This window comes from Mustela nivalis (genome assembly GCF_964662115.1).
Source record: "Mustela nivalis genome assembly, chromosome: 6".
Lineage (NCBI taxonomy): Eukaryota > Metazoa > Chordata > Mammalia > Carnivora > Mustelidae > Mustela > Mustela nivalis.
In genome coordinates, this window is record NC_139025.1 from 7,166,068 (window position 1) to 7,179,035 (window position 12,968).

Here is a 12,968-nt window from a genome sequence, read left to right on the forward strand (position 1 = left end):
CAAAAATATCTTATGGGAAAGCAGTCACTTTGAAAGGACAGATATTTGCAGCTCTAGTTCTTTTTCAGTGGAAATTAACCTTGACCAAAAAATTAAGAGGAACAAGGTTTAGAGAGCATTTGATGGCTCAGGAAATGCTTCCACACACATTGTCTGAGTCATAAAAATTCCTTAAGGGTATATTTTTAGGTCCATTACACAGATTGGAAAACTGAGGTTGGAGAACTTAAAGTGAAGTTAAGAAAAGTGATCATGAGATTTCCCCCAGGTGTAATTTCTGAACTCATGAGAACAGCTTATGTTCAGTATAATGCCATGGGAAGGTTTGTAGGCCTGCATGGTATCTCTTGGCCTGTATCTGTACTTTGAATTTGTTCAGGAGACCCAGAAGAGAGATAGTCTCAACCTTCCTCCTAGGGATAGGAACATGTGAGCAAACTCTCTTCTATTGGGTGAAGTTTCTTTTAGCAATGGGATGGGATATTCAGGTTGTTCCTGAATATCCCATCCAGGAACACTCAGGAACAGCCTGAATATCCCATCCAGGAGGACCAGGAGTTCCTCCTCTCTGAGGGATGGCCTGGTAGGCATCAGCAGAGCTTCTTGGGTCTTGTTTGAGGTAAGGTTGTAATTGCCTTATTATATCTCTTAAATGTTTAGTTAGAACTTTTTAAAAATTTGGCAAAAACAAACTGTAACCCAGTTGGGTTAGTCAAGTCTGGAAGACCAGGGTCTGGGTCTGGACTTTGTCCTTCACAGCATATGACATTGGACAAATTAACTAGCTTCCTCTGAGCCCTGGTTTCCTCATCTCTAAAACAACAGAATTAATAACATTTTCTTGTTGAGATGTTATGGGGATTACATGTGGTAATGTTTATAAGCCCCTCAGCAGGGCACTCGGTGCATTGTAAGTGTTGAGAAGAGATGAATTAGTTTATATGTCTGCTCTTTCAAACTCTGCAAATATGTGGTGGGCAGCAAGGACATCCTCCAGGTCTGTGCTGATGAAAGCCACAAAGACGGCACAGGCTGTGGGTCTAGATGGGTCTGCGTGAGCCTTTGTGCACACAGCATGATACCACCCTAGTATTCTTACTATGGTAATTGTATGAGGTCATATGTATGAGTATAGTAAGAGCTTAATCAATGTTAACCATCACCATGGTGGAAAATTACTGAGCCTCTGCCCTTGAAGAGCCCATTGTTAGTGTGGACAACAGATGTGTAGAATGTAAACAACACAAACACATAGACAATAAAGCATCAGGAACGCTGATGCTGTCTTAAACTACTAAAATGGATGTTTGGGCAAAGAGCTTGGCAGAAGAAAGGATTGCTAGCCCTGGAGGAAACCAGGAGCACTTTAGGGGAAAATGTAAAGAATGAGTATAATTTTCCATGAAAAGAGGAGGCAAGAACAGGTTGGGAATGAGATTCGGGCAGAGTTTGGCAGGACCTGAATCAAACATGTGGAGTGCTTGTGGCATGTTCTCATGGGACCTGGGAGAGCCCCCAGAAGGGTGGCTGGGGAGGAGGTGGGACACAGGAGTGGGGGAGAGAGAGGTGGGGCTGTTCCCTCAGGGATGCTGTGTCTCAGCTTCCTCCTCAGAGGTTAGAGTGCCCAGAGGGGTTTTAAGCCAGGGAACAACATAATCAAGCAATGCTTAGAAGCTTCCCTGTCGTGTGTGTGAGGCACTGGCTCATTCACCCCGTCATTCATACAAAGAGACTTTTGTAAATACCAGTATAAGGTCATTTTCATGGAGGAGGGTGTTGTCCCAGCTCTCTGTGTTCATAGTTCACCAAGGGAGAAAACACATGAATTATGCTCTTTGGAGGCAGAAAAGTGCCAAGCAATTGACAGGAGAGACAAAGTGCCTCAGGTTTCAAGGGGGGAGATAGCTTCCACAGAGAGATGGTGGAAGACTTTGAAAGGAGGCTGCATTTCAAGGAGAGGAAAGAGAAGAAATAGGGGAAGTAATGATAGCAGAGACACGAATTTGGGGAAAGAAGCCCTTTAGGAAAAAAGACCCAAAGATAGTAAATGAGGAGATCTACACAGGGAAGGGAGGTTGTGGGGAATAAGATCAGAACGCAAGGCTGTACCTAGATCTTAGGAGGCCTCTGAATGCCAGGCAAAGGCATTTGCACTTTTCCGTGGAGAACTTATACAAAACAGAAACAATAGCATGCAAGGACACTTGGCTACAAAAGGACTCTTCCCAATCACCATTTTAACCTTGTCCTTCACATTTTTTAATTTTCTGATTCACTTTCTCAACTTCTAATCCAAAGCTCGGCTGGAGAAGCTGCTGTTTTCCATTTGTATTATCTTTTTTTCACATTTTAATCCTCTTAGATCCTGTTTCTGCTGGGTTAGTGAACCCACTAATCAGGTAAGCAGCGAGCGGCAGCCAGTCCAATTATGAAGAAGAATGAGACAGGCAAAGATGGGTCAGGGCATCAGGGGGGTTCATGCTGCCACGGAAACCGCCCTGGGGCACATGGGTCCTCATCATAGAAACAGCAAGGTGTCCCCGGAGTGTGGCCGCCGGGGGCTACTCCTCACCTGGCTTGGTTTCCTCGTCGTCTCTGCCACTTCACAGGTGGCACCATGACAAAGTCCCACTTGTTCTCCAAATGTTCTACTCAGGTGCTGCCCCCTCTGGAGACTTTTGGAAGGGGGCCAGACTGAATGGAGAAAGACTGTCTCTAAACACAATGGAGTTGGATCCCAGCTTTGCCACTTTCAGTCCCTGTGACGTGGGAAGGAAGAAAACCTTTTGTCTCAGTTTCCCTTTTCTTTCATCAACCTCATATCATCACTGTGAGGATTAAAGAATGAACATGCCCAGCATAGTTTTGACCATGTGTGAAATATCCAATATATAGTTGAGGCTGAAGCACCTTCTAGAACCCTCAGTGGTGATAATTGCTCTTCTCTCACAGTTCCCATAGCGTTCTTTCTCTGTTGGGTGACTTATCACACTGTCATGTGATGGTTTTTCCATACTTATCTCACCTACTCAACTGTTAGCTCCTTGATGGCAGAGCTTATATTGCCTTCTTTTTTGTAAATGAGATAGCACTTAACCCAAGTGCTCACTAAACAATTATTCAGTTAATGGATGAGTGAGCAAACAATGAACATGACAGTTCAGTGGTTTGAGAGGTTTTTAGGGGAATGAAAGAGATTCTGGCATATATTAGGTGCTAAATAAACACATGTTGAGTACCTACATGGATGAATTGATGAGAAGCAGTAGGAGAGCTGATCAGGTTGAAGTGAGTCAATCCAGCCCATGTTCTGGGAGGGTTCTTCAGGGAGGTGAGAATGAGCATGGAGTAGAATTTAAGGACTTAGGCCAAGTTAAGGTGAAGGAAAATGTGTGCCAAGTAGAGTAAGTCATTTGCCTTATGGGTAAGCACCCCTGTTTTCATCTCCTGCCTTGATGCCACATTCTATAGGATATGTTCTGTGCATGGGCAGGGACTCCCCTCCCAAATGCCACACCTTCAGAAATTGGCAGTCAGCTCATGTCCTCTCATGTGTCCAACCTTCACCCACCACTTCAGCTCCAACTGCTCTTTTCCTCCTTTGAAGTCTTCTACAGTTGCATTATGATTTAGGTTTTCACGCAGTCAACTTCTTTTTTAGAGATATTGTTCAACACTTCACTCATTCTGTTGATATTTAGAATCCACTGCTTGTTTTAAGGTCTAAGTGTAGGCCTTATAGCTAACCAGTATATATATATATATATATATATATATATATATATACTGGTTAGCTATAAGATATATATATATATCTCCAGTGTGTGTGTGTGTGTGTGTGTGTGTGTGTGTGTGTGTGTGTGTGTAGGGTGATTCTGCAAATGATAGTGTTTTCCTCGCCATTTGGCTACAACAGTACACAAAATCTGGTGTCTGCTCTAGACTCAGGTTTCCCACTTTAGAGGTATGCTGCCTTTGATATGGAAGTCAAAAAAGCCTGGTGCGAACACCGTCTCTCTAGTCTGCCATCCTCCACTAGAGCAGCAAATTTAACTCAGAGGTGTAGATGCATTGGTACGCAGACCAAGATAGCAAATGTACCACTGTCCGTGGTGCTGAAATGCCATAGTTCTGTCTCCTAGCTGTGGGTCACTGGGAAACTCCCAACATTTTTTTTTTCCCCTCCTAGAACAGCATTCTATTAGTCTACACTGTTATTATTATCTTAATTTTTCTAATAAATTAAAAAATCCTGAAATTACTTACTCTCACTGACTATATAGAGTTTTTTTAAAAAGTTATTTATTTTTTGAGAGATACAGAGAGATAGTGAGAGAGAATGCTGAACTGGGAGGGGAGGGAGAAGCAGGCAAGAATCTTCTGCTGAAGACATTTTGAAAAGGTATCAGCAGTGTTCTGAGACATAGTAGAGCAGGTCTTTGTGAATGAGGTATCAGCACTTAAAAATTCAGGAAGACAGACGATGACTCCAGACAGAAGGCTTGCACAAGAATAGAGGATGGATACAGAGTCAGCTCTCCCTGAATCACATAACTCTGGGCCCAACTGGTGAAGTAGGTACTTGGGGAAGACACAGTTTATATCAAGGTAGAACCTGGCATTAGTGGAATTGTCAATATTTTGTAGGATCTAAGTCAGTGTTCATTGAATTGATAAACATATACTTCATTATCTGAGGTTTCTTCAGTATTACTGAATCAGGTCTGGCATTGATAGGATATGGAAATTCTGAATTTACTCCCAAGTTATGACTTGCAAGTAACTCCTACAATTAAGATCAGAAATTTTCCTTCCAAGACCACATTATCCTATGAGTTGAAATTTCAAGAATACATGCTATTTTGGTTTTAGTGTATGTATTGCTGAAGCAAGCACTATACATGCTATTTTCAGTTAAAGTACAGTATCTGCTTTACACAACCCATAAAGAAAATATTGGATTAGAAATTTAACCATTAGGGCATTGTGGGGATTAAAAATATTCTCATCCCTTTGTCATTAAAGAAGTCTCACTTTACTTTTACAATCGATCTCAAGAAACCGTATGTTATCTTCAGTTCATTTTTGATATTTGGAATAACTCTTTTGAATATTCTTAGAGACAATGATTTCTTACAAGCTCATGATGAATTTACGTTTTCACATAGAGGCTATGTCAATAATTAATTGCCACAGAAATGCTCCGTTGGCAAACCACTCCAAACACTCTTAGTTTAATAGAATAAGTATTTACTTAGCTGTTGCCCCCCTGCCTCTCCAGTTATTATCTAAGACTCAGTCTTGGACTGTTATTCCAGTCTTGGTGAAGCCCTCTCAATGTCTAGGGGTCACTGGCTCCTGGCTCCTCTGGGCAGCTTCACCTGGGACAAAAAATACAACCTGTTCCAGGTGTTTCATTCTTCATCATATCGGATTGGACATTTGATTGGAATGTTCTTCCAGTAAAGGGTGAGGAGCAAAAAAGAAGCATAAATCCACAAGCACTTTTTCAGACTTTTAATTACATCACAATTGCTGACATCCCATTAGTTAAAATAAGTCACGTGGCTGAAAGATACCTCAACTGTAGATGGAAGGAGCTCAAAAGTCACATTGCAAGGGGCATGAATACAGAAAGGATAAGGAATTGGGGCCATTCATGTAAATGATATCCCACAGATTCCAGCAAAACCATCAGTTCTTAAGTTCACTTATGGAACTCAGTCCTACTGGAACCAGCACACTTCAGGGTTTATATCTTGTTCTTTGAATGAATTATTCCCCTAGAACATAAGTATGCCCACAAACTATAGGCAGATACGTGTGTGTATGTGTGTGTGTATGCACCATACAATCATAAGTGATTCTTTGTAGAGGAGTTTAAAAATGTACATGTAGGAAAAAATCATAAAATACAAGAAATGGAAACCAAAAAGAAACAACTAAATGTAGTGAAAAGAAACTGAAAATTGCAGCAAGTCTAAATCTATCAGTAATGACAAGAAATGTGAATAAGTTAAATTTACCTCTAGAAAGGAAGAGCCAGGGACTGGGTTAAAATAAAAAAAGGAAAAAAAAAAAAAAAAAGAAAAGAAAGCTTGACTTACTGTTAGTACTTAATGCTGTTAAGACAAAAGATCTTATTTATTTATTTATTTATTTATTTATTTATTTGACAGAGAGAGAGAGAGAAAGTAAAAGCAGGGGGAGCAGGGGAGGGAGAGAAGCAGGCTCTCATCTGAGCAGAAAACCCAATGTGGGGGTTGATCCTAGGATCCTGAGGTCATGACCTGAGCCAAAGGCAGACGCTCAGCCAATGGAGCTACCCAGGTTTCCCAGAGTAGGATACTTTTTTTTTTTTTTTTTTTTTGAGTAGGCTACTTCTTATAAGTAAAAGATACACTATGCCAAGAAGATACAATGGACGTAAACTTTTATGTGCCTAATAGTATAGGCCCAAAAATATAGAACAATATTATTTGGGGTGTAAAGAGAAATTTATAAATATATAACTGCGGTAGAAAATGCCAATATTTTTCAGATATAGAAGTAGAGATAAGTAAATACAATATTTAATTAACACAATTAAGATGCTGCATCATAAACCTATGGATATATAATGTTTATATGTGTATATATATCTATGTATATATATAATATATGTGTCTGTGTATACACACACATAGATACACATACAAGATACTTATGAATGTATATATTCAACAGGTCAAATACATGTTTTAAATATTTTGCTTATTTATTTGAGAGAGAGAGAGAGCTTCAGCAGAGTTGGAGGTTGGTTGGGGAGAGGCAAAAGGGGAGGGAGAAGCAGACTGCCTGCTGAGCAGGAAGCCTGACAAGGCGCTCAATCCCAGGACCGTGGGATCATGACTTGAGTAGAAGGTAGACGCTTAACCAACTGAGCCACCCAGGCATCCCTAAATTTTTTTTTTTTAACACTTAGTGAATTCCCTCAGTATTTTACTGGGTACCAGATAATAAAAGATCTCCAATTTGTTTTTGAAGTCTATTAAATTACAGATTTCATTCACTGAGAATATGACCATAAAACTCAACTAAAAAAAAAATATGAGCAATTTTCCTTCAAGTTAGTTTTCTTATCTCTCCAATTAAACAGATTTATCTGTGGGCAGAGAATATTTTTAGATTCTATGCTCCCTAACCTCCCTTTGTCCATGAAGACCAGTGCTAGGGGTAAATAGATATTCAAAAAAATTTCTTATTAAAATAGACATGCAAGTGATGCTGTTTAGGACTTGTGTATTGGCATGGTTTTCCTAGAGGATGACCATTTAGAACTTTGGTTTTTCTAGGCCTATGATAAAATTTCAGGAACTTATTAGTAGGTTCGGGAATTTAGGATCAGGCACTGGTGCCCTGGTTTTTTTTAATGCGTTAACGTGATTGGACTAGAATGCCCAGTTATTTATACAAATACTAATCTAGGTGTTGCTATGGAGATGTTTTGTAGATGTGGTTAATACCTGCAACTGGTTGATTTTAAGTAAAGGAGGTTATCCCTGGTAATATAGGTGGGCCTCATCTAATCTGGCAAGGGCCTTAGGAGTGAAAACTAAGGTTCCCCAAAGAAGAACAATGCCCGAGTTTCTGGTCTGTCAGTCTGACTAACAGATTTCAGACTTGCCTGCACTCATCATTATATGCACCTACTTCTTGAAACGTGTGTGTGTGTGTTGTGATTTTGTGTATGTGTGTCCTATTGATTCTGTTCTGCTGGAGGATTCTGGCAGATGCAGGCTTCACCCTCTTTAAGACATCTTTCTTTCAAAGGTATTCATTATAACCAATTCACTGGGGTAGAAGCAACATGGTCTTTAGAATTGTATTGTCCTGTGTTTGACACAGCCATCCTGTGCCTGCTCTACCAGCCATCCACATGGCTATACACAGGTCACATAAACTTCTGAGACCTGGTTCCTGTAAATAAAATGAGAATATAATATCTTCCCCATAGTTTTTTAATTAAGAGCGAGCAGTACATGTAATATATGTGGACAGGTTACCATGGTTTTAGGGTTCAAGAACTCCTTGTTTTCTAACCTTAAAATCCACTTGAACTTAAATTCAATATATAAAAGTCTGTGCATCTGGGTGCTTGGAAAGGCAGGCCACAAGATAAAAGGGACGTTGTGTGAGAGGGCTGAGGCTTTACACTCATGCGGTGCAGATCTGAAATCTGGACCGTCATCATTCCATGATATGGCAGGATTTGTTTCCAGCATATGGAATTAAAGGAAAGCATGTGTCATTGTTATTTATCTTCAGAATTCTCAAAAATGCTTTTTAAAACAATGGGATACAGTTGCTCTTAAAAAGCTACAGCCACCTATGTGTTAATTAATATGCATATGAGGCATTCTAAATGTATATTAACATACATTTCCTGGAGTCCCGTGGTACATGCACTCAAGAGCTGGTATGCCCACAGAAGATGCGAGTTTCTGTCATCAAGGCTGAACTAAAATTTGCTAAGTACGTAAGTACAAGTAAACAAAATAGACTCTTGTCTTGGTTTTGGGGGAACCAGTGTCTTGATCTATGCAGGGCAGGGGAGAAAAGAGTTCAAGTAAGAAACATAAATTCATTGTTTCATTGTGTTCTGTTTTGATTCTGATTTCAGAGAATAGAAATGGCCTCAGAGTCATGGAGGGGAGGGCTGGCAGTGATTGAAAAATGGCAAAGCTGGTGAGACCTGGCACAGCTGTGGCTATAAGAGGCTCAGTGTCTAGCCATATACATCACAGGAAAGGCATTCCTTCATCCCAATAAGGACTGCTCTCATCCAAACTCCTAGAGGTAGCCTAGTGTCAAGTCATTTCCAAACCACAAAATGATCTTGATGCAGGGTTAAGGACCTTGACTTAGGATGTCAGAAGTTCAGAATTCACTTTCCAGCCCTACCTAATGCCAGGTCATGATACTGGCTTGAGACAAGTTTTCCAAGTCTTGGTTCCCTCAAGTACGATACAAGTGCAAATATCACAATAACAAATGTGTAAGTGCTAAACAGTGATGCAGGCAATGAGGTGTCCCAGTGACACCTTGGGGGGAAACTGGGGAGCGAGGACATTGCTTGCTGGGCAAATCTAGAAATCCTGGATTCACTTCTGTTTTGCAGGCCCATATTGGAATATGGGTTAGGTGTGGACAGTTTTAAGTAGGGAGACCTTGGGTGAAGAAGGCCAGGTATTAAGGTCTAGCATTTGGATTACACGTAGGAGCTAAAAGTGATCTTTCCTGATGCACAAGGTATAAAAGGAAACTAACAGGAGGTGGGTGGGCTTGAGACCGGAGTCAGGGCTGAACCGTCACTGCTGGAATGTTGGGCTGCACTCCTGAGAAGGATGAGGGAAAAGTTGTGTCCTCTTCTTACCTCTCCACCTGCGCATGTTAGATCCCAGACGAAGGGATAAGGGTCTCTATTCAGACACTCCTGAAGAAGGGTGCAGTGAATGTTGGAGAGAGGCAGCATGGGTGGCTTGAAATTAGGGGTAAAGGTGGAGGGATCGGAGTCTCCTCATCACGGCCTTAGAGGACAGGCAGTGGGCGTGGGAAAGGTGAGCTTGGGAGGAGGGTCTGATTTGGACGGGGAGCCGTGCAAAGGCAGAGGCCATGATGGCAAAGTCACACTGCGATCCAGGCAAAGACGGTTTTATTAAACTCTTTCTGAGTCCCACGTGCCATAGGGAGAGCTTGTGTACCTGTCATCTCTTGCTGAAAAGAAGGTGCTATTCTTAGAATATGTTCTTGAAGATGAATTATTAAGTCAGTCTTTAAAATGAATAACGGCACTTTTCCCTGCCTGTATAGCTTTAAAAGGCTCAATTTCACTGCTCCTCAGTGTCTCCGTCTGCAAAACTACAGTATCAGGGGGAAATCACTTCTTTGACAACAGGAGCTTGGATAATCAAGCCTCGATCTATAACCAGCTATGTTTCTCAGTCATTGATGGTCAAATTTACCCCCAAACTCAGTGGCTTGAAATAACATTTATTATTGTTCTCAATTCTATGGGGCAGCTGGGTGGCTCTGGGTCTCAGCCGGGCTCACTCAAGCATGGACCGTCAGCTGTGGGCTGAGGTCAGCCAGCTGTCAGCTGGTTTAGGTTGGCCTTGGCCGGGACAACTGGGGCATCCTGGCTCTGCCCTAGCAGGCTGGCCTGGCCACGATCTCACGGTGACTGCAGAGGAGGAAGAGAGGAAGCAGAAGTAGGCAAGAGCTTTTTGGAAAAGTCTGGGCTTGCTTCTCATTTTCTAATATCCCATTGACCAAAACAAGTCTCAAAGAAGTCCTGAAGCCTGAGTCCAGGAGTGGAGCAGACAATCCCACCCAAAGGATGCAAGGGTACTGCAATCCCACCCAAATTCCCTTCACCCCAGCCCTCCCAACAGTGGGCCCAGCCCTAGCATTTCACTCTCCAAAAGGTGATAAAGGCTAAGGACATCGAAGGCATTGTCGTTTTCTATTATAGTGACAATAGACAGTTTATATCTTTATTTTCTTACTACTTATATCATTCATTGGCTTGGAAGACAGCATTCAAATTGAAATTATACCAGCCAAAGCTTGTCAGTAGCAGGGAAAAAAAAAAGGAAATAAAGAGAATTCCTCAAGACAGTATAAAAGAACCAAATTTCTGGTCATAAGTGTGTTTGTATTGGAATGTGCGGCTCTGAGCTTGTCAGGGAGCTCACATTTGTGCCTCCTGAGTGTGTGTACATGTGTGTGTATGCGTGTGTCATATGCCACACATTACTGATGTCTTTTATCTCTCCCTTTATGTGAGCGGATATAATTCAATGGCCATTGCGATGCAGCTGTCAGCACGATCATTTCATGAACAAAGCCATATTTTGCAATTATGGCATGACGTAACCAAAGGCTATATTTGCTTATGTACATACCCACACCCCTCTTTTGACCATAGCAACTCGGCACTATTTACAAAATTAAAAACATAAATTGCACGAGCAACCCCAGTGAGTTGCATTTAATAAGTCCTTGGCTGGTGCCAGAAATATGTTATAACTGACTAATAATAATGAAAGGAGCAGCTCTGAACTGAAACTCTGAGCCGTTGCAGCGGTTGGAGTTTCTGTCTCACAAGGGTCAGTTTGTTCTGCCAAAGGTGGGTACCTCTTGCAGAGTCTGATCACGGTGAGTTTCAGCTGGACGGTGAGATCTCAGTCTTGGATCGTTGAGGTCTCTTACAAGGATGCTGTATTCATGAAATTAGAAATGGCTTCAGCTCTGACAGCAGGCAGATCTGGGTTAGACATCAGCTTCACTCTGCACCTTTTTAAGCTTCAGACATCAGTGGAGGATAGAGAATTGACCTCCAAGTTAGACAGGAAGTAACCCAATAGATTGTGGTCAACACTTGTTTTTTCAGACACATGCATATCTTACTCACTCAACCCATATTTTCTGAATGCCCTATGTCTGGCTCTGGTGACTGGTTGTCCTGAATTTATCCCCAACTCTTTCTGCCTCACTTACCTCTAGCCTTCCTTGTGGCTACGAGTGGCCACAAGTGGCTATGAGTGGCCATTCATATTTCCAACTATAGATAATAAGACAAAGAGAAATCCACTGAACAGTGTTTGAGAAGGAGGATTCTTTCCCAATGAAAGGGGAGGGGCTCATGAGGAGAGCCATTTTTCACCTTAGGCCGCCCCTCCTTTCCATCTTTGTCTGTGCTGATGTGGGGATATAACACGTACAGCTGTGGTGGCTATCTTGCAACCGTGAGGTTAAGAGTTTAGGATTGAAAAGCCATCATGTTAAGCATGGTGGAGATGGGGGTAGAACAGAGTGGGTTCCTGGAGATTTCACGGAGTTGACCAATCAATCTTCAGATAACGTAACTTCAAATTTCCTGATACATAGGAGAGCCTAGGTGGTTCAGTCAGTTGAACGTCCTTCTCTTGGTTTTGGCTCAGATCATGATCTCATGGTTGTAAGATTGAATCCCACCTTGGACTCTGTGCTCACTGTGGAGTCTGCTTAGGATTCTCCATCTCCCTCTCACTTGGCCCCTCACCCTGCTCTGTTTTGCTTTTATTTTTTGTTTGTTTGTTTGTTTTTCTTTTTTCCCTTTCTCTCTCTCTCAAATAAATAAAATTAAAAAAAAATCCTGATAAATAAAGAGTAAACTCCATTTGGCTTAAACGACTGTTTTTTACCTGCAGATAGGGCCCCTACTAACCAGTATTATCTACTGTGTTTCAGGTAATGTGCTAGGCTCATAGCTAAGCAAAGCATTCATATTTCTTATCCCAGTGGTGACTCCAGGCCTACAGGAGATGCAAGTGCTACAGAGAATGGGGACAAGTGAGGTAAGAAAGTCAGGGATGCCTCCAAGTGGTGTCTTGCTGGCTATGGTTAGTTATTCTGCACTTTATCCTCAATAAAATGGAAACACACTGAGGCATTTTAAGTACGGCAGTATCTGAATTTGACTTTTTAAGGAGGTCAGTTGATCGTCAAAGAAGTTGCTACAGTATTTGGCATATACACCTCCTCTCTGTGACTATGGCACATAGAGAGGATGAGGGTCTGTTGGAGGGCAGGTCCATAGGATGCCAAAGACACAGAGAGCTGCAGCAACATACACTCGTCCCAGGATTGTCCTGAAGAGACATGGGGCATCTCAAGTTTCTGTGGGAGCAGATGCAACACTGACGGGTGATGAAGAAGCCAGAGTGATCGGTGACACACCCTACCTCAGCCAGGTAAGCAACTGGAACAAGTCACGCGGAGTATGGGCCCTTTCTTGTTATAGTGTGGTAAGGAAGACACTTTATCTCCGTGTGCTTCCATAGCTGATAGTTATTATGAGGAGAATGATAGACAAACCTCAGGTCAAGACATTTTACAAATACATGACTAGTACCCTCCAAAATGTTAGTGTCATCAAAGCAAGG